Source organism: Podarcis vaucheri (genome assembly GCF_965113315.1).
Source record: "Podarcis vaucheri genome assembly, chromosome: 1".
Taxonomy (NCBI): Eukaryota; Metazoa; Chordata; class Lepidosauria; order Squamata; family Lacertidae; genus Podarcis; species Podarcis vaucheri.
Window position 1 is genome coordinate 8,666,032 of NC_138759.1, and position 21,753 is coordinate 8,687,784.

At 49.1% G+C, this 21,753-nt stretch overlaps 1 protein-coding gene across 2 annotated transcripts in view; it reads left to right on the plus strand.

The window, feature by feature from the left end:
- Nucleotides 1-1,787: 1,787 nt before the first annotated feature.
- DAAM1 (dishevelled associated activator of morphogenesis 1) overlaps nucleotides 1,788-21,753 on the plus strand; it is a 190,779-nt gene continuing 170,813 nt past the window's right edge. The window contains exon 1 of one of the 2 annotated variants that reach the window (XM_082216882.1): nucleotides 1,788-2,031. The gene's annotated coding sequence lies outside the window, so the exon portion shown is untranslated. The remainder of the gene's footprint in view (nucleotides 2,032-21,753) is intronic. The other variant, XM_082216883.1, reaches the window with a different exon arrangement.

Sequence of the window (21,753 nt, forward strand, 5' to 3'; positions counted from 1 at the left end):
AATACCAAACCAGATTCTCTCTCTCTGATATACACACCACACCAAACATCCATTCAGCCTACCTGATGGAAATCAAAAGCTCGTTCCCAGTTTTGTGACATTTTGGATAGTTACAGCAAAAGGACTCTGTGGATTTTTGCAAAATAAAAAAGTGGCAGTTCAACCCTTAGTTGTAGAATCGTGGAATTGTAGAGTTGGAAGGGACCCCCAAGGGTCATCTAGTCCAACCTCCTGTGGCAGGATTCAGAATCTTTTGTCCAACGTGGGGCTCGAACCCACAACCCTGAGATTAAGACTCATGTTGCAACAACTGAGGTATTTGTGAATGTTAATAATGTCACCTACCTTTTCCTTTACTCGTTCCCAGTACGTTTCTAAGCACAGTTCAAAGTGTTGGTGCTGACCTTTAAAGCCCTTAATGACTTTGGCCGAGTATACCTGAAGGAGCGTCTCCACCCCCATCGTTCAGCCCGGACACTGATGTCCAGCTCCAAGAGCCGTCTGGCAGTTCCCTCCCTGTGAGAAGTGAGGTTACAGGAAACCAGGCAGAGGGCCTTCTCGGTAGTGGCACCCGCCCTGTGGAACGCCCTCCCATCAAATGTCAAGGAAATAAATGGCCTCGGCCCAGTATACCTGAAGGAGCGTCTCCACCCCCATCGTTCAGCCCAGACACTGAGGTCCAGCTCCGAGGGCCTTCTGGCGGTTCCCTCACTGCGAGAAGTAAAGTTACAGGGAACCAGGCAGAGGGCCTTCTTGGTAGTGGCACCCGCCTTGTGGAATGCCCTCCTTTCAAATGTCAGGGATATAAAGAATTACATAACACTTAGAAATCATATGAAGGCAGCCCTGTTCAGGGAAGTTTTTAATGTCTGACATTTTATTGCTTTTTTATATTTTGCTGGAAGCCACCCAGCGTGGCTGGGGGGGGGGTGTGTGTGTTGTGGTGCCGTCCCCTTTGAGCAGCAGGGCGCTCGGGGCTGTGCAGTGGAGGTGGCGGGCAGCAGGGCGATTGCAGCTGTGTGGCGGACGTCAGTGGCCAACGTTTTTATTTTTCCCCTGCAGCTAAAAAAATCTAAACGACTCTGAGGTCAACAAGTTTCGGCATCCCCTTTTCTAGAAAAGAAGAAGCCCTGTTGGACACACAGTGGCGTAGCGTGGGTTGTCAGCACCCCGGGCAAGGCAAGTAATTTGCGCCCCCTAACCCGTGGATTTGCACCCCCTAACCAGTGGATTTGCGCCCCCTAACCCGTGGATTTGCGCCCCCTAACCCGTGGATTTGCGCCCCCTAACCCGTGGATTTGCGCCCCCTAACCCTAACCCCCAGATGTTGCGCCCGGTGCGGCCGCCCCCGCTGCACCCCCCACGCTACGCCACTGTGGACACAGTATTCCAGTTGTGGTCTGAAATTCATTTTGTTAGCTTGGACCCAGGTCTCCAAGCTGTTCGGGTCATCTGGGTTCCTGATCCTGTCTTCCGTGACACTGACTACCCCTCCCAGTTTGGTGTCAAATCGCCTCCTTTGCTGACCGAAACGAAACTCCCCGTCTTGATTTTTGGGGAAAAGTCAGCCAAGCTACAGCAGCAGCAGCTGGTGTTTGGTGGAGAGGGAGGGAGGGAGGGAGGGAGACCGCGCCGTGCTTCCTGGGAAACGTAGTCCTTCTCGGAACGCCGCGCGTGCCCAAGGATCCGGTCCTCGGACTCCATCTCCCGGCGGCGCGCGGGGCGGCAGGCAGGCGGGAGCGCGCGGGGGGCGGGCGGGTTGGTAGGAGCGGCTTGCTCCGCGCGAGCCTCCCTTTACGCACAGCCGGAGACTCGCATTGTATCCTATCGGGCCAAAAGGGGATGATGTCACCTGCGGGCTGGTAAAGCGAGAGGAGGCAGGCGCTGCTGCCGTTGCTGGTGGCGGCGGCAGGAGGAGGAGGAAGCGAGATCGAGCCTGGTTCCCGGGCTCCTTTTGTAAGCAGCCGGGGACAGAAGGATCAGAAGCAGCCGGAGCGGGCTTCGCCTCCTCCGGGATGGAGCGAGCGCCAGGTAAGCCTCTCCTGCGCCTCTCGCCATTCATCGGACGCGCCGCTCGCTTGGAGAGCCGGGCCGGGCTCTGCGTTTTTACGCACGGGGCCGGAGGAAGCGGCGCTACCTTCCGGGGAGGGGGAAGCGCTGGTGGGGAAGGTGAGCTCCGGAGCAGCGCTTTCCTTCTCCCTTTTCCTCAGGGGAGAAGGACCCCGAAGGAAACGGACTATTTTGGGGGGTGGCTGCATGGGGATGCGGTGTCCGCTCGGGCGAACAGGGGGCGGGTGGGGTGGGAAAGGGAAGCGCCCAAGCCTGCCAAGGGGGCGGCACGGGCTGGGAACAAAACCAGCCAAAGTTTAAACTCCCAGTCTTTCCTTGGGAGGGGGAGATCTCTCCGGGCGCTGGAGGCTCTGCATCTCTGGGAACAGCTGGGGGGCGGCGGCCGGGGAGGGGGCGCCCTGGGTTTGTGCGGCTTCCCCGCTGCAGTTTGCGCCGGGAGGAGCGAGCCTGTGTGTGTGTGTACGTGTTTTTTGTGCCTGTGTGTGGTTTTTTTGGCTAACAAAAGGGGCAGATGCGGAGAGGGCGGGTGGAGAGAGGCTTCGCTGCTCCCTTTCATTTCGGCTGCGGCTTTCTTTTCCTTTCAATGGGACCGGCCGGGGTGGGGTGGGGTGTCGGTTGGAGAGAGGGAGAGGTCGAGTAGAAAGCCTCCTCCACGAGTTCTCTCACTCTCTGTCTCTTTTTTGGGAGGGGTGTGTTAAAATGTGCTCACACCGCACCCCTACCCCACCCCTCGGGTTCAAAGGTGCCTGGAGCGGGGGGGGGCGGGTTGGGGAGGAGAGTTTTGATTCCTGCGGATTTCTTGGGGTGGCTTTTCTCCATCCAGGGGAAAAGGAGGCGTGGATGTCTCCACTGGTTTTAGCAATACCGCAGTATGGGAGCGTGTGTCTGCACGCGTGTTGCCACCTCGGGATCACAACACCTTTCCCCCGTTTTCCCCCCTTCCCAATTACCTTTCCTAAAGAGTTGAGCTGCACACTTGCAGAAGGGGTTGCAAAAAAAGAAAAAGAAAATAAAAGCAAGAATGCCTCCTGGTTGCGGACAGCTGCTCCCTCCCCCCTCTGATGTTTCTTACAGTCCCTTTAAGAACATGATAGCCCCCCCCCCACCGCCGGATCAGGCCAGTGGCCCATCTCGCCCACCATCCTGCCCTCATATTGACCAGCTGGATGCCTCCATGGGAAGCCTGCCAGCTAATATTAATGACTGCGCTAATATTGAAATGCTAATACCCGGTGTCTAAGGAATTGGAATCCTTAACGATGAAGGAATTGGATGTCTAGGAAACAAAAGTTGCAAGGCGGAGCCAGTGCTGCCTTTTCAGAAATATGAGTTTGGAATGCCATTCAGAAAAAAATTGAGACTTCCATGTTTACGCATGCACAGATGCACTCTTCCTTTTAAAAGAATACTGTTGCTTCACATTTTCAGGGCAGGAGCTGGACATGTCTCGATCTGTGCCCTCCCTCTGTTTCGATAAAGAGCAGCCAGGGTTCCAGATAATCAGCTATTTAAACCTATTTTCTCCAGGGGGAAAGATGGGCTAATCAGGTTTTTTTTTCCCCTCCCCCTGTGGAAGATGCAGAAACTACTGTTGGCTGTTCTTGCCACCTGGTCTCTCTATCTTCCTTCCCTTCTCTCTCCCCCAAAGGATTTAGGGAGATGAGGCTTGCTTCCGCTCTTCGCCTTATTCGCCTAGGTGCACCTTTAACATACCCACTGAGGGATCTGGGTGGTCTTTCCCTGCTCCCCAGATTCAGTTGCACAATTGCTTGGGCGGCAGGCCATCAGAAAACCTAGTGGCCAACTAGGTGAGGCAGGAATTGCCTGTGTGCATATAGATGTATCTGTTGAATTTCAGTTCTGTTTTCTCCTATGTGCGCTGCATGCTGTGTCTCCCCCCCAGCGGTAACAAAACCTCTTCCGAGTTGAGGATTTTTGAAGGAGAAAGTGTCTGCAACAGGAGAGAGAGAGAAAGAGAGGGAGGGGAGGGGGCATTGGAAATCTGGTTGCTATGGTTACTCTTGCAGTTGGAATCATTGCGATTTTTCACGCACAGAGCCCCCTCCCCAGTAGATCTGGAGTCTTCTCCACCCCTTTGCCTGGTAAGTGGGAGGGTGTGGTCTCCCCCCCACACAAAAAATCTCTCAAAAGACAGAATTCAGATGAGTGTCTGCGGTCTTGAGTCTTGTGACGGCTGTGTTTCATTTTATGGTCAAAAGAAAAATGAGTGTCTGCCTGTAGCCGTTTCATAGCTTTATTTTATTTCATGGCGACAGCGCAACTGAGAAGCCCATTTTGCTCTCTCTCCTTGCTCTGTCCCTATATTAAAGCAGGGAATATGGGTGGTTTGGGCGTGTGTTGTACAACACGCTGTGAACAAGGAAGGCTGCTTTATTAGCAAGGGTGTGGGTGGGTTCCCCTGTTACGTTTGTGGAACAGCCTTGAGTACCTACTCATTTGCTAGAGCTGTCTCCCTGCAGATGCGTAGGCAGGCATCGCACACTCTTAATCCCATGGGGTGTTTCCCTCTACTCCTCCTCCTCTTCCTCCTTGCTGACTCCACTCCACGGTGACACTGTTGCTGCTCATTGGCACTTGTTGCAAGAGACAGCGGGGAGAAAGACGCTTCAGCTTTGTTCTTCTTGCACAAGCTCTGCGTTGCGGGGAGCCTTGCAAAGCCTGGGTGGAGGCCGAGACTGTCAGAAGAAACTCTTGCAGAGATGGCGTTGTGAAATAGCTTCGTTGGTTACATTTTCTTACATGAGTTAATAGCTCGCCTTGCTTGGAAGCCAGGGCAGTGTGTTTTGTGCAGTGTTAGAAACTCGGGTATATAAGCTAGGCGCCAAATGGCTCCTTAAACCAAGGCTGCAGTCGCCAAAGCAGAATGTCTAGTTGCCATTTTGGGGCAAGACGGCTCCAAAGTCTTATTTTTCAAATGATGAACTGACTGTGATTGCTTCTCAGTTAAACATCTGGCTAGTTCAGATGGCTACCTTGAGCTAGTTTAAGAGCTTTGAGAACTTAAAGAAGAAAAGTCACTTGATCCAGGGACAGTCCACACAAATATTGACCTATTCCGACCTCTTTTTCTTAATGTTGACACTGACCATTCATAATGTAAGAATATTCTTCACAACTGGGAGCAGGGCAGTGGGGTGGGGGGAAGTGAAGACAAGCTACAGGGACTAACTAGAATATTGTTCACTGCTCCTGCTCAGGCATTTTGGTTCCTGAAATTTATTCTGATGGTGCAGAAAAAACATAACTGATAGAGATCTACAGGATGGGGTGTTAGTGTGTGAAAACAGTCCAGACCCAATGATCCCCAGATGGTGGAGATGTCAGGCACCATCCTGGCACCCAGGAATCTTCACTTGGTCGCAAGTGGCTGATAGCCGGGTGCAAAATGCGCCTGGCGCCGGGCTAATTTCAAACACTGGTTATGTGTAGCTCTTGGGTGCTCTCCCACCCAGGCACTGGCCAGATGTGGCCCTCTGCTTAGCTTAGGTGGTGGTGGCCTCATTAGCCTTCATACCATCCTCTGGGATTGTCCTGGGCTTCTGTTCTGCAGCGATGTACTATAAGAATTTTGCTCAGAGCTCTTCATTGTATCCGAATGTCACCCCGCACTAAAACTTGCTTTGTAATTTCATTTTCTCTGCAGGATCTATGTAAATATATACAAATGCAAAGTCTTCTTTTTATACTCAGCGTAAGGTGTGGTCATAGTTCAGCAGCAGAGCAAGTGTAGAAGGCAGAGGAGGAAGAAACCGCTGCCTGGGGCCTTGGATGTCATCTGCCAGTGACAGTAGACAAGGCTGGCCAAGACAGACTAACTGTCATAGCACAGACACTCTGTGTAAGTCATAGCTTCACCCAAAGAATCTGGGATATGTGGTTTGTTAAGGGGGGGCAGGGTTCTTGTTGTGGTTTAGTCGTGTCTGACTCTTCGTGACCCCCTAGACCAGAGCACGCCAGGCACTCCTGTCTTCCACTGCCTCCCGCAGTTTGGTCAAACTCATGCTGGTAGCTTCGAGAACACTATCCAACCATCTTGTCCTCTGTCGTCCCTTCTCCTTGTGCCCTCCATCTTTCCCAGCATCAGGGTCTTTTCCAGGGAGTCTTCTCCTCATGAGGTGGCCAGAGTATTGGAGCCTCAGCTTCAGGATCTGTCCTTCCAGTGAGCCCAGGGTTCTTAGGAGACCCCTATACTCCCCTTGCAGAGCTACAATTTCCATAGGGCACTCTGGGCATTGCTGTTATGCGAGGGGAATAAGGGTTTCCTTAACAATTCTCAGCTCCCTTAACAAACTGCAGTTCTCAGGATTCTCTGGGGAAAACCCACAGCCGCCTAAAGTGGTATGATATTGCTTTAAATACATAGTGCAGATGGGGCCCAAGTACAAGCAAAGGAAAAAGGAGAACAGTCTCTGATGCTGACTGGTAGACCTGTGTGTCCTAGCTCTGTGCATTTCAGAATAACGCTTCTTTCAGAATCACGGAAAGCTTGCAAGGCCTAGAAATTTGGGGAGGGGTCGTCCTTAAAATCTGACCGACTCAATGGCCAGCTTGAGAGAGTGGCAGAGTCTCCTCCCTCCCCAGGCATCTGATTCAAACATATATGGCCAACAAGATTTGTATGCATGTACGTAAAGGTAAAGGTACCCCTGCCCGTACGGGCCAGTCTTGACAGACTCTGGGGTTGTGCGCCCATCTCACTCAAGAGGCCGGTGGCCAGCGCTGTCCGGAGACACTTCCGGGTCACGTGGCCAGCGTGACAAAGCTGCATCTGGCGAGCCAGCGCAGCACACGGAAACGCCGTTTACCTTCCCGCTAGTAAGCGGTCCCTATTTATCTGCTTGCACTTAAGGGTGCTTTCGAACTGCTAGGTTGGCAGGAGCAGGGACCAAGCAGCGGGAGCGCACCCCGCCGCAGGGATTCGAACCGCCGACCTTTCGATTGGCAAGCCCTAGGCGCTGAGGCTTTTACCCACAGCACCACCCGCGTCCCTGTATGCATGTACATACCTGGATGTGAAATGGACATGTGGCTGTGTCATCTGCACAAGATGTTGGCCAACAGTCAAGAGCATCCTTATCTCGGAAGCTTCAAGTGAGCAACATGCGTTTATAATCCTTATCTCTTTTGAGTCCAGTAACCCTGTGAATGACATGATGACGATTCCCTGCCTTTTTATGTAGGGAACCGGAGTCCAGGATTGGTGGCTCAGCCCAGTCTCCTGTTGAGTTCAAAGACAGGCAGGGAGTTGAACTTGGGCTGTTGAGACCATCGCGCTACTTGATGCAGCTCCAGGCTGGACAGTAGATATTCTCACTCGGCTGATGTGTTGCCAATTTTGATGTAGCTGAAGTGACGCTCAGTCCATGTTCAGGCCAAGGGGCTGAGGCAACCTTGATGTTAGCGGGAACTGACAGGCTTGAAACAACATCTCAGGAACAGGCCGTATGGTATTGGGGAATAAGTCCCAAGTTTCTGCAGCGGTCAAACAATAGACCTTAAATCTTTTACTGGAAGGATTTTGCAGGGAGTGACATTTGCATTGAGATGTACCACATTCAATTGTCATCATGGACTTCTTTTTAACATTAGGGGGACAGGAAGAGCATGATGGGAGTTGCAGGTGGGAGGATGATGGGAATTTCTTTTTATTAATTGCATTTATATCCCACCTTTTCCTCCTCAAGGTGGTGTATATGGGTCTCCCTCTCCTCATTTATGTCACACAAAACAATCCAGAATAAAATTCACGCTTCAAGGAGAATATTTCAGATCCTTCACTAAGCGCTTTCCCCATATTTATTTGTCTACTCAATTTATAGTGCTGCCCCATAGCAGAAGTACTATAAGAAGCCGTTGTGGTGTAATGGTTAGAACAGGGGTCAGCAAGGTTTACCTCGCCTGGGCCAGTTCACTCCCACGGAGATCGCTCCATGGGCCGGATCGCATCTGCGCAGACGCGATTCCTGGCGCCGCGCAGGGACTCACCAAGTGGGTGCCTCAGTTTGGGGGTGGCTTGGGGGCCTTTTAAACAACCCCTGTGGGCCACTTCTGGTCCATGGGCCACAGGTTACTGACCCCTGGGGAAGAAGAAGAATAGTTTATAATAATAATAATAATAATTATTATTATTATTATTATTATTATTATTTATTATTTATACCCCACCCATCTGGCTGGGCTTCCCCAGCCACTCTGGGCGGCTTCCAAAAGAATATTAAAATACTATAATACATCAAACATTAAAAGCTTCCCGAAACAGGGCTGCCTTCAGATGTCTTCTAAAAGCCTGGTAGTTGTTGTTCTCTTTGACATCTGGTGGGAGGGCGTTCCACAGGGAAGGCGCCACTACCGAGAAGGCCCTCTGCCTGGTTCCCTGTAATTTGGGTTCTCGCAGTGAGGGAACCGCCTGAAGGCCCTCGGTGCTGGACCTCAGTGTCCGGGTAGAACGATGGAGGTGGAGACGCTCCTTCAGGTATACTGGACCGAGGCCGTTTAGGGCTTTAAAGGGCAGCACCAACACTTTGAATTGTGCTTGGAAATGTACTGGGAGCCAATGTAGGTCTTTCAAGACTTGATATCCCACCTTGATATCCCACCTTTCACTCCCCCTAAGGAGTCTCAAAGCGGCTAACAGTCTCCTTTCCCTTCCTCCCCCACAACAAACACTCTGTGAGGTGAGTGAGGCTGAGAGACTTCAGAGAAGTGTGACTGGCCCAAGGTCACCCAGCAGCTGAATGCGGAGGAGCGCAGACGCGAACCCAGCTCACCAGATTATGAATCTACCGCTCTTAACCACTACACCATGTTGGCGTTGGACTTGGACCTGGGAGATCAGGGTTCAAATCCCCACTTCGCCCTGTCTAAATGGCGCCATCCTTTTCTCCCTCTGTCGAAATATAGGCCAGTTGCAGGCTCCTTGCAGGCAGGGACCTGTTCTCATATTGCTCTGACACGCCGTGTATATAGGTGGCACTGCCGGTGATAGAACGATTGTGCCCACAGTCTTCCAGCATGGCCAAAAGGCCTGGGCACCCTGCCAGCCAGTCACTGTCCTTTAAGCCTGTTTTCCCAAAAGTTGGGGTTGCCGACATCTTTGCAAAATCGCCTTTTCCACGCATTCCTTCACAGCATCTTGGGCGATCTCTGCTTGCCTCGTTGAGCTGGTTGTTTCCCCGGCTTTGTGTTAAACAGAGATCAGGAGGCAGAGCTTCCCCCACTTTCTTTCTCTGTTTGCTGGTGGCTTGATTGCTAATTCTGCCATCTGTGTAAAGAGAGACTGCGTAGCTCTAGGCAGGGGTGGAGACTGGGCTTTTGCAAGAAATCCAGGGTGGTTTATTATTGATTACAGAGCTTGTTGCAAATCCGCAGAGCTAGCACTTGCTCCCTGAAGAAACGCTCGCTTGGGTCGCTGCTAAGCTAGGACTGCTTCCAAGCTGTTTGGTACAGGTGGGGGACATTGAGCACATTCTGTTGCCGTGTTCAAATTCCACATCCTCCTGGATCAGATCCAAGGCTTGCTCTTGCACATTGTTCTCTTTTTAGCAGGGGCTAGCCAGATTTTTATGGGAAGCATACAGGTAGCAAGAAGGCAACATGCCCCATCCCTGTCCCCTAGGAATAGATGCCCCCCATGGCCAATGGGAGGGCTGTAGAATTGGCATTTGAAAAGGAAGCCTGAATCCTAAAGGCTTACAGACGGAGGTTCTTGCATTGCAGGGGGTTGGACTAGATCAGAGGTAGGAAACCTAAGGCCTGGGGGCCAGATCCGGCCCAATCGCCTTCTAAATCCGGCTCATAGATGGTCCGGGAATCGTGTGTTTTTACATGAGTAGAATGTGTCCTTTTATTTAAAATGCATCTCTGGGTTATTTGTGGGGCAGAGGAATTCATTCACACACACACCCCAATATAGTCCACCACCACCCCCAGGTCTGAGGGCAGTGGACCGGCCCCCTGCTGAAAAAGTTTGCTGACCCCTCTAGATGAATCTTTGGGTCCCTTCCAACTCTACAATTCTGTGAGATGGCGGCAGGCAGCCTTGGGGAGGAATCTGAGTTAACCTAGCAAAAAGAGGAGAGACCCAATAGTGTCTGGTCCATTAAGGCAGGGTTTCTTGAACTTTCGTCTCTGGGTGTTGTTGGGACTCCAACTCCCATCATCCCTAGCTAGCAGGACCAGTGGTCAGGGATGAAGGGAGTTGTAGTCCAAAAATAGTTGGGGACCCAAGTTTGAGAAGCACCTTAGTCTGCCCTCAACCACCCTGCACTTACCTGTCTGCCTTCTTCCTTTGAAGCAGTCCAGAGGAGCGGAGCTGGTTGTCGGGTTTCTCAGCCTCAGTGTTGCTCTTCTTGAACTCAGCAGGATGGAGATGAAACTGGAGCTTCTCTTTCTCCAGGGAGATCAAGCTGGCATCCATGGTTCTCTTCCGCTTCATTTCATCCCCACAACAACCCTGTGAGGTGAGTTAGGCTGAGAGGTAGTGTGTAGACCTAGGTAACCCAGCGAATTTCATGGCCACGTGGGGATTTGAACCCTGGTTTCTCTCAGCTCCCAGTCCGACACTCTAACCACTACACTGGCTTACTACCCCTGGTTGACACTGTCTATTATCATGCTCTGTACAGTTGTACCTCAGTTCTCGAATGTAATCCGTTCCAGAAGTCCATTCGACTTCCAAAATGTTCGAAAACCAAGGTGTGGCTTCCGATTGGCTGCAGGAGCTTCCTGCACTCAAGTGGAAGCTGTGTCAGACGTTCGGCGTCCGAAAAACGTTCGAAAACCGGAACACTTTCTTTTGGGGTTTTGGCGTTCAGGAACCGAAACATCGGAGTACCAAGGTGTTTGAGAACCAAGGTACGACTGAATTATGTTTTTATTATTATGCTCCATAAAATATGTTCTTAATGTTGTACACCACCCTGGGATGATTGGATATAGTACAGTATATAAATTTAATAATAATAATAATTTTTTATTTATACCCCGCCCATCTGGCTGGGTTTCCCCAGCCACTCTGGGTGGCTTCCACCAAAATATTAAAATACAATGGTCTGTATTTTGTGTGTGGTGTAGTGTGGTATAGTGGTTAAGAGCGATGGACTCATAATCTGGTGAACCGGGTTCGCTTCCCCACTCCTCCACATGCAGCTACTGGGTGACCTTGGGCCAGTCACACTTCTTTGAAGTCTCTCAGCCCCACTCACCTCACAGAGTGTTTCTTGTGGGGGAGGAAGGGAAAGGAGATTGTTAGCCACTTTGAGACTCCTGAAGGGGAGTGAAAGGCGGGATATCAAATCCAAACTCTTCTTCCTCCTCCTCCTCTTCTTCTTCTTCTTCTGTTAAACAATAAAAGCTTCCCTAAACAGGGCTGCCTTCAGATGTCTTCTAAAAGTCTGGTAGTTCTTCTTCTCTTTGATATCTGGTGGGAGGGCGTTCCACAGGGCAGGTGCCACTACCGAGAAGGCCCTCTTCCTAGTTCCCTGTAACTTGGCTTCTCACAGTGAGGGAACCGCCAGTAGGCCCTCGGCGCTGGACCTCAGTGTCTGGGCAGAATGATGGGGGTGGAGACGCTCCTCAGGTATACTGGACCGAGGCCGTGTTTCTATGTGTTTCCATGCTCTGGATCAGAGTATGCTCTCCTATACTGCTGTTCCTGTAGCTTCTCAGAATTTGTCATCTTCTTGTTCCCCCAAGCAGCTGAGCTAAGCATGCAGCAGCCCAGAACTGGTCCGACCATGTGTTGGAAGGGTGGGATAAAGGAAACTTGACATGTGCACAACACCTTGCGGGGTCAGGACCAACACTTGCAGGTGTGTAGTTATTCAGTTATTTTACAAGTGATGCTCCCAAGTTTTTATTGCTATTTTTAAAAATGCAGTGGGCTTCCAAGATCAGAGGCTGCCTTTGAAACGACACACGGTGTTCTCCTTGAAGTAGATTGTATTTACGGTCTGTTCACGGGAGTTATTGCTGCCTCCGCCTCCGCCTTTCTGAAAATGTGGTAACCTTTCTTTTTTTGATAGCGGGAGAAGCTCAGCTGGGAACGGGGTGGACCTTTCAAGCAGCGACTTAATCAGTTCTGCAGGGACTAAAAATAACTCTTCAATGCCACGGCTTATCACAGAAGTGAAAGCAAACCTGGATCCCAAACAGGCCTTGTTTTGTGTGTGTGTGTGTCTGAGAGAGAGAGAATGGCACTTGCGTACAGAGACATACAACTTGCAAAATGTAGGACTGGAAGATGGTATGGAAGCAGTTGTGTCCACAGGGAAATACAGTGGATGCTCGGGTTGCGAACGTGATCCGTGCGGGATGCACGTTTGCAACCTGTGTCTGCGTGTCCGTACACGTGCAGGTTGCGATTCGGTGCTTCTGCGCATGCGCAAAGCGTGATTTAGCACTTCTGCGCATGCGCAACCACCGAAACCCGGAAGTAACCCATTCCGGGTTTTGGCGGTCTGCAACCCGAAAGAACGCAACCTGAAGCGTCTGTAACCCGAGGTATGACTGTATCCTATTTTGGGGGGAGAATGCTTGCGGACATCACATGCTCCTGAAAAACACAATGCTGGCTAACACTCTGTGGCAGTTAATTCATTAAAATAAATAATATCTAATAGATGTGAAATGGGATGTGGGTGGCACTGTGCTCTAAACCACAGAGCCTAGGGCTGGCTGATCAGAAGGTTGGCGGTTCGAATCCCCGCGACAGGGTGAGCTCCCGTTGTTCGGTCCCAGCTTCTGTCAACCTAGGAGTTCAAAAGCACATCAAAGTGAAACTAGATAAATATGTACCGCTCCGGCGGGAAAGTGAACGGCGTTTCCGTGCGCTGCCCTTATTCGCCAGAAATGGTTTAGTCATGCTGGCCACATGACCCGGAAGCTGTACGCCAGCTCCCTTGGCCTATAGAGTGAGAGGAGCGCCGCAACCCCAGAGTCGTCCGCGACTGGACCTAACGGTCGGGGGTCCCTTTACCTTTTAATACATGTGACCATAAGAGCTGCCCTAATGGATCAGTCCAGCAACTTGTTCTCACTGCCCCAGGTCTTTAGCAAACCCTCCAGCAGGACCCCTAAGCCCAACTGACCCTCCCCACTTGGGAATTGTAGAAACTGGTACAGTGGTACCTCGGAAGACGAATGCCTCGCAAGACGGAAAACTCGCTAGACGAAAGGGTTTTTTGTTTTTTGAGCTGCTTCGCAAGACGATTTTCCCTATGGGCGTGCTTTGCAAGACGGAAACGTCTTGCAAGTTTGTTTCCTTTTTCTTAACACCATTAATACAGTTGCGACTTGACTTCGAGGAGCAACTCATAGCACGCGGTGTGGTAGCCTTTTTTGAGGTTTTTGAAGACTTTGGTGATTTTTGAAGCTTTTCCAAAACTTTTCTGACACCATGCTTCGCAAGACGAAAAAAATCGCAAGACGACAAAACTCGCGGAACGAACTAATTTCGTCTTGCGAGGCACCACTGTATTCAGAGTAGAGATGAATGGATCTGTCCATCTTCACTCTCTTGGTTTCTCCCCTTTCCAGTTGTAAATTCGGTTCTCCACATTTCTGTATTTCTTTTGGATTGAAAATTATTGTTACCGTTATCATTATTTATTTGCATACCGCCCAAAGCTGCAGGTCTCAGGGCAGCTGCAACGTAAAATCACAATATAAAAACACGAAATACATAATAAAAAACAAAGCAAAAGCAAATCAATAATCCTCCCCAACACATTTTAAATGTGCATTGGATGTCAAAGACCTTGTTAAAGAGGCCTAAAGGTGTAGAGTAATAATAATAATAATTTATTTATATCCTGCCCTCCCCAGCTGAAGCCGGGCTCAGAGCGGCTAACAACAGTGAAAATAACACAGTTTACATAAAATCACAATCAATTAATTGAAATACATTCTAAAATCAATTCATTCTAAAATCAATTCAAAATCAAATTAATGGCTGGAGTACTATGAGGATTACCAAAGGAGGGTGTCAGGCCAAAGCCCTGGTGGAACAGCTCTGTCTTGCAGGCCCTGCGGAAAGATGTCAAGCCCCGCAGGGCCCTAGTCTCTTGGGACAGAGCGTTCCACCAGATCGGGGCCACAGCCGAAAAAGCCCTGGCTCTGGTTGAGGCCAGCCTAACCTCTCTGTGGCCCGGGACCTCCAAGATGTTTTTGTTTGAAGACCGTAGGGTCTTCCGTGGGACATACCAGGAGAGGCGGTCCCCACAAATGGGGAGCCACTGCAGAAAAGGCCCTTTCTTGTGTTGCTGCCTTCTGGACCTCTCGTGTAAGAGGCACACAGTTTCAGTTAGGGGTGGCGGTAGGAGCCAGTTCAAAGGCTACAGAGGTCCTGGCTTTTAGGGAATTGTGAGTTGCCTTCATTTCTTCCTATCAATAATGACCCAGAAACTCATACATCTAGGTCAGGGCTCAGCAAACTTTTTCAGCCGTGGGCCGGTCCACCATCCTTCAGACCATGTGGTGGGCCGGACTATATTTTGGGGGGGAAATTGAACGAATTCCCATGCCCCACAAATAACCCAGAGATGTATTTTAAATAAATTCTACTCATTTAAAAACACGCTAATTCCTGGACCGTCTGAGGGTCGGATTTAGAAGGCGATTGGGCCGGATCTGGCCCCCGGGCCTTAGTTTGCCTACTCATGATCTAGGTTGAGTGCATTGCAGGGGGTTGGACTAGACAACCTTTGGGGGTCCCTTCCAATTCTACGATTCTAGGAGTGTATGATTGCAGCGTATCCCCAGCAGCATGTGGCTGGAGCAGCCTTTGTGTCTCCTGTTTCCAGGAAACCCTTGTTCTCTGCTAGCGTAGCAGATGATTGCATAGCGTTCTGCTTGTGCTGTTTTGGTCCCAGAAACCTACTTTTGCATCTCCTAAGTAGGTTATGTTTATGTTTTCCTGGCTTCCCCCTCAGCCTGTCACTTTCTCTCTTTCTCCCTGCCCCCCCTTCTCCCCCCATCTGCCAAGTGGTTTTTCCTGCTACAGCTCCTGGAGGTGTGAAAGAGATTTGCTGAAGGGCGGTCAGCCAAGGTGGCTCACCTGCTGTAGCCTTCTGTCTGGGTTCCTGTAAGTGCCGGCCTTTCCTGGAGTTGTTAGCAGTTCCTAGGCTCTGGACTGAGTCCCTGGACAATCCCCCCCCTCTCTCTCCCGCCTGCCCCTCTTCCTGCACCAGACTTCCAGGTTAAAAACTGCTGAAACATTTGCTCCTGCAAGGAAAGAGCTATGCTGGTGCTCTCAGAAACCTCTCCCTCTTGCCTGGAAACCTGCATAGATTCAGAGCCCTGACTGAGGTTTCGCCAGGCATTGTCCAGTGCGTTTTGGGAAGAGGTGGAAAAACAATTCCTTATGGCCTAGAAACTTGATTAAAACAAAAAAACAACAAGCCTGAAATGACATTACAGTGGTATCTCTGGTTGCGAATGGGATCTGTTACGGAGGTCCGTTCGCAACCTGAAAAGAGCGCAACCTGAAGTGCCGTATTTGCGCAGGTGCGCAGTGCAATTCAGCGTTCGTGTGAATGCTTGAGCGGTGAAACCCAGAAGTACTGGAAAGGGACACAGCCTGAAAAGACGTAACCTGAAGTGTCCATAACATGAGGTATGACTGTAATTCATGTTCTGAGCCTTGTATTCAGTCCCACAATCTGAAACTGTATAAAGGTAAAAAGGTAAAGGACCCCTGACAGTTAAGTCCAGTCGCAGACGACTCTGGGGTTGTGGCACTCATCTCACTTTACAGGCCGAGGGAGCCGGCATTTGTCTGCAGACAGTTTTTCTGGGTCATGTGGCCAGCAGGACTAAGCTGCTTCTGGCTTAACGGAACACTGAAACCAGAGCAGCGCACAGAAACATTGTTTACCTTCCCACCGGAGCGGTACCCATTTATATACTACTTGCACTTTTTGGCATGCTTTCAAACTGCTAGATTGGCAGGAGCTGGGACAGAGCAACGGGAGCTCACTCCATCACGAGGATTCGAACCGCTGACCTTCTGATTGGCAAGCCCAAGAGGCTCCGTAGTTTAGACCACAGTGCCACTCACATCCCTATGAAACTGTGTAAGGTGACTGTAAATGCAATTGTAGTCCTGATCTTTGTTTCGGGAGCTGTTTAGCTGTGTATCTCTTGGGAGTGTAAGAAACTCAGAAAAATAAGCTAATCGCCAAATGACGAGTTAAACCTAGTTTACAGTTGCTGCAGCGGAATAGCTGGGCGCCTTTTTTTTGCAAGGAAATTTCTTCTTCTTCCTATTATTAATTTCATTTCTGTACTGCTTTATATTTTAGAGGAAAAATCTGAAAGCGGTTTACAACACATTAAAACTTCAACTAAAACAATTGTGAATGAAAGAAATTCAAGCTTCCAGGAAAATATTTCACATCCTTCTCTTTGCTTTCCATGTATTTATTTACCTACTTCATTTATAGAGCTGCCCCATAGCAGAAGGACTCTAAGAAGCCATTATGGTGTAGCGGGTAGAGTGTCAGACCAGGACCTGGCAGATCAGGGTTCAAATCCCTACTCCTTGGGCCAGTCACAGCCTCTGCTTAACCTACTTTAGAGGGTCATTGTAGGGATTAGCTGAGAATTGAGGGTGAACCGTGTACTCCTTGGAGAAAAAGGTGGGGGATAAATGCAGTAAATAGGGACGCGGGTGGCACCGTGGGTTAAACCACAGAGCCTAGGACTTGCCGATCAGAAGGTTAGTGGTTCGAATCCCCGCAACGGAGTGAGCTCCCGTTGCTCGGTCCCTGCTCCTGCCCACCTAGCAGTTCGAAAGCACGTCAAAGTGCAAGTAGATAAATAGGTACCGCTCCGGCGGGAAGGTAAACGGTATTTCCGTGCGCTGCTCTGGTTCGTCAGAAGTGACTTAGTCTTGCTGGGCACATGACCCGGAAGCTGTATGCTGGCTCCCTTGGCCAATAAAGCGAGATGAGAGCCGCAACCGCAGACTCTGCCACGACTGGACCTAATGGTCGGGTCCCTTTACCTTTAAATGCAGTAAATAAGATATTCGGTTTAGGATTAGGGTTAAGGTTAAGAAAGCTGGAGGGGTCAGCCAGATGAAGATGCCAGTCTCCAACCTGGCATCTAGATATCTCCGTGTGGTTGGAACTGGACCCACGCCAGTCGCAAAATGCGCCTGGTACCTGGGGGGATTTCAAACACTGCTTGACGTGGAGATCTAACCCACCTCCATCCCTATAGAGGTGCCCTTGGGATTTCTGAATACAACTATGGTATGCATGGCACATCTGGACTGAAGTTGTGGATTATTATTTTTTTAGATGAGTCTGCAATGAAAATTCCAGACAACCGGACCCTAAAACAAGACACCTGTAGTTCTTTCTCACTCAGCAATCGGGTACTAATTTAATCGATTTAAACCGGGGTTATATAATTTCAGCGATGCGGGTGGTACTGTGGTCTAAACCGCTGAGCCTCTTGGGCTTGCCGATCAGAAGGTTGGCGTTCGAATCCTCGCGACGGGGTGAGCTCCCATTGCTCGGTCCCAGCTCCTGTCAACCTAGCAGTTCGAAAGCACACCAAAAAGTGCAAGTTGATTAATAGGTACCGCTACGGCGGGAAGGTAAATGTTGTTTCCATGCGCTGTTCTGGTTTTGGTGTTCCGTTGCGCCGGAAGCAGCTTAGTCCTGCTGGCCACATGACCTGGGAAAACTGTCTGCGGTCAAACGCCAGCTCCCTCGGCCTGTAAAGCGAAATGAGCGCCGCAACCCCAGAGTCGTCTGCGACTGGACATAACTGTCAGGGGTCCTTTACCTTTTTACATTTTTAAAAATATAATTTCATCAAAGTGGTTTCACTAAGTCGCTGGTAGTGCAAAACTGCGGGAATACTGTATAGAACCTCACTAGGAAAGTAAGCAGGCTGCGGAATCTAGCAAATTGGCATTCTGTTCTGACCTTGGGAATGTCTTAAAAGTAGCTGCGGAGCCTTATCTTTATGTATAAGAAGGCTGGGAACAAACACAGTTAGAAATGCATAAACATCCTAAAAATCTCGCTGGCTACAAAAGTCTTGCTGATTGTTCCTCCTCCCTTCTCGAAGAAGAAAGAGAGCAAAAGGTTTCATAGTTTCAGCAAGCCCAGGGGTTGATTATATGCAGCGCCTTTCACAAATTAGGGTTTTTGCAATGCTTCTGGGTTTCTGCCTTGATACCTATAAACCCCCCCCCCTCAATATATATAGTGCATTTTGCCAGTTTTACAGCTCACCAGGTTTAAGCAGAAGGTGGTTTCTGTCTGGTGGTTGAACCTGATTTTAAAAGGAATGACTTAAGTGTGACACTTAAGAAAAGAAAAGAAAATCTTTGTTGATGCTGGAAAATCTACATGGGTTTGCTTCTGTAGTTGGGTAAACAGTGCTAGTATCAAACCCCTTTTGCTGTTCTTAATAATGAAAAGGGCTTTGTATCAAGGCAGTTTCACTTCAGCCTGTGGGTTTGCATCTGCAAAACGTGGCTTCAAGCCTTTTGCTCAGCCTTGTGCTGCAAAAATGGTTAGTGGTCGAACCATCCAACGCTTGGTGCATTCTGTTTCACAGTACAGTCGTACCTTAGATCCCGAACACCTTTGTAGTTGAACGTTTTGGCTCCCGAACGCCGCAAACCCAGAAGTGAGTGTTCCAGTTTGCAAACGTTCTTTTGGAATCTGAAACGTCGGACGTGGCTTCTGATTGGCTACAGGCGCTTCCTGCAGCCAATTGGAAGCCGCGCCTTGGTTTCTGAATGTTTTGGAAGTTGAACAGACTACTGGAAAGGATTCCGTTCGACTTCCGAGGTACCTCTGTAATCAGAAGAGCTGGTGTCAAAGGATCCAAAAGTGACGTCTGCTATGATATTCCTGTGATAACTGCTAACACCGCCTGCTTAAAACCCCAAAAGTGAGGCAGGACGCAACGCCCTGCTTTAACTGCATTCACCCTGAAAATCAAGATCAAGCGAGGTTTCTGCCCTACCTGAGCTCGCCTTAGAACACCTGCATTACGGTTCAACAGGTGTACTAACCCCAGTCAGACTCCCTCCCTGACGCGCTTCCTGGAGCAAGAACTGAGAGCCCCCCTTGGGACTCAACCTGCCCACCCACCTCTCCGAGAAAGTGAAAAAACAAAAAGACTTGATATCCCTGTCTAACTAGTCCCTAGTTAATTAGCATCATGCTGACGAATCCTCGCGGCATGTGATCTGTAGCCTACTTGTATCACATGATTTAAGGTCTCTGCTGTTTGATATTCTCTGCTACATAACCATCCTTCTTCCTTTGGCCAAACACCACCGTGTAGAAAGTGCATTAATCCATAGCTAGATGGAGTTTGAGTAGTTTTTCATAGAATCAGAGTTGTAGAGTTGGGAGGGACCCAGAGGGTCATTTCATCCAGCCCCCTGCAATGCAGGAATCGCAGCTAAAACATCCAAGACAGATGGAAACCCAACCTCTGCTAGCGTACAATAAATGTCAGCATCTGTATCTGCTAGCTAGCTTCCTTTTTTTATGAAATCCTTTTTATTTGATTTTACAAATGCAGTGGTACCTTGGTTTATGAACTTAATTCGTTCCGGAAGTCCGTTCTTAAACCAAAACTGTTCTTAAACTGAGGCACGCTTTCCCTAATGAGGCCTCCCGCCGCCGGTGCCCTTCCACCATTTGGGTTCCGTTCTTAGACCAAGGTAAAGTTCTCAAACCAAGACACTACAGTGGTACCTCGGGTTAAGAACTTAATTCGTTCTGGAGGTCCATTCTTAACCTGAAACTGTTCTTAACCTGAGGTACCACTTTAGCTAATGGGGCCTCCTGCTGCCGCTGCGCTGCCAGAGCACGATTTGTGTTCTCATCCTGAAGCAAAGTTCTTAACCCGAGATACTATTTCTGGGTTAGCGGAGTCTGTAACCTGAAGCGTCTGTAACCTGGTTCATGGTGTCACAAAGAGTCGGACACGACTAAACGACTAAACAACAACATTATTCTATAATCTGTATTTTATATCAATCCATATTGTCCATAATATTTGTTACATTACAAGTGAGATTAAAATTTTTCTAATGTTTTCATCTGCTTGCAATGGTCTCTTAAATAGATTATAATTTTTTCTCATTCTTTTGAAAAGTTTTTTATCCTCTTTGTTCCTTAGTCAGCTTTGCCATTTCTGCATAGTCCATCAGCTTAGCTTGCCTTTGGTTCCTGGTAGCGACTGTTTCTTCTTTCCATCCCTGGCCTAGTAGCATCTGTGCGGCTGCTGTCGCATACATAAAGAAACTTTTCTGGTCCGTTGGAACTTCTGTACCTATAGTTCCTAATAGAAAAGCTTCCATTTTTTAAACAAAAAGTATTTTAAACATTTTTTCCATTTCATTATATATTATCTCCCAGAAAGCTTTTATTACCTTACACAACCACCACATGTGATAAAAGATACCTTCTTTTTCTTTACATTTCCAGCAGTTGTTTGTACTTGTGCTATACATTTTTGCTAACTTATTAGCTTCCAGGGAGGCAAAGTGTTTTGCTTACCAAGAGGCACATTGGAAGCTGCCTTATATTGAGTGAGACCAGCGCTCCATTTAGCTCAACATCGTCTGCTCAGACTGGCAGTGGCTCTTTAGGCTATTTGGCAGGGTTCTGACCAATTCCATGGAACAAGTCCTTAAAGCACTCACTGTATGCCCAAAAGTGCTCTGTAGATGCTTTTTGAAGGATGTGCCACTAGAAGTTCTTCGCGGACTGCTGAAGGGTGCCCTTTATCTTTTGGGATCTGTGGGGTGGAGATCTGAGTATGCAGAAGACAAGAAGGCAAAACAAAAATCTCAGGAATTCCGAAGCTTGATAATCATCTTCCCCATCTTGCCCAGTGCATCTTGTTTTTCCTGATCTGTGCAATTTGGAGTTCAAAGTCTTTGCTCCTTGAGAAGGGGAAAAATGTCAGGATTTAACTACTAAATGTTTGTGAAACTAAAATATTGACGGTTCTCTTTGCTGCCCCATCTTCTCTCTTGCTTGTATTCACTGGTCTGGATGACATGGAAACCGTGGTTTGTTGTGAAAGTGTGGGCTGTAGGAGAAGCGATTGCATCTGCTTGGCTCCTTCCCAGACATTTTGTTGCTGTGCCCCTCTGAACCTCAGCCCATTGTTTGGCCTAGCACATTGTCCAGGCTGGTGGTTTAGCTCTCTGCAGGCTAAGGTTTAACCAAGGTTCCTCTTATGGTTTGCAGCCCATGGTTTATCCAGGAGACCTAAATCACAAGCCCAGGTTAGGTCAACACGCTATGCCAAACCATGGTTTAGCTTTGCGTGGCTGGAATTCAATTCGCCATAGCTCTGCGCTTGCGAATTTCTTTCTCTTTTCATGGCTTTCTAGTGGCTATTTCCCCAGTGCCTTTTTTAATGTAACCTTGCCTAACATAGAATGCATTTCTGTATGTTGTTCACTCTAGCATAGTCATTTTGACGCACACTCCCCCTAATATCAGCCTTTTGGTAGGAGATCCACATTGCAGAATTTGGCAAGGGGGGCGGGTGGGCTGTTTCTTCCTCCCAGGAGATGACCCCCCCCCCCAGCCTGAAGATATCCTCTTTGGGCTCTAGGATAGGTCTTCTGGGGGAGCTGCATTCCGGCACATTTTGGTTTAGAAA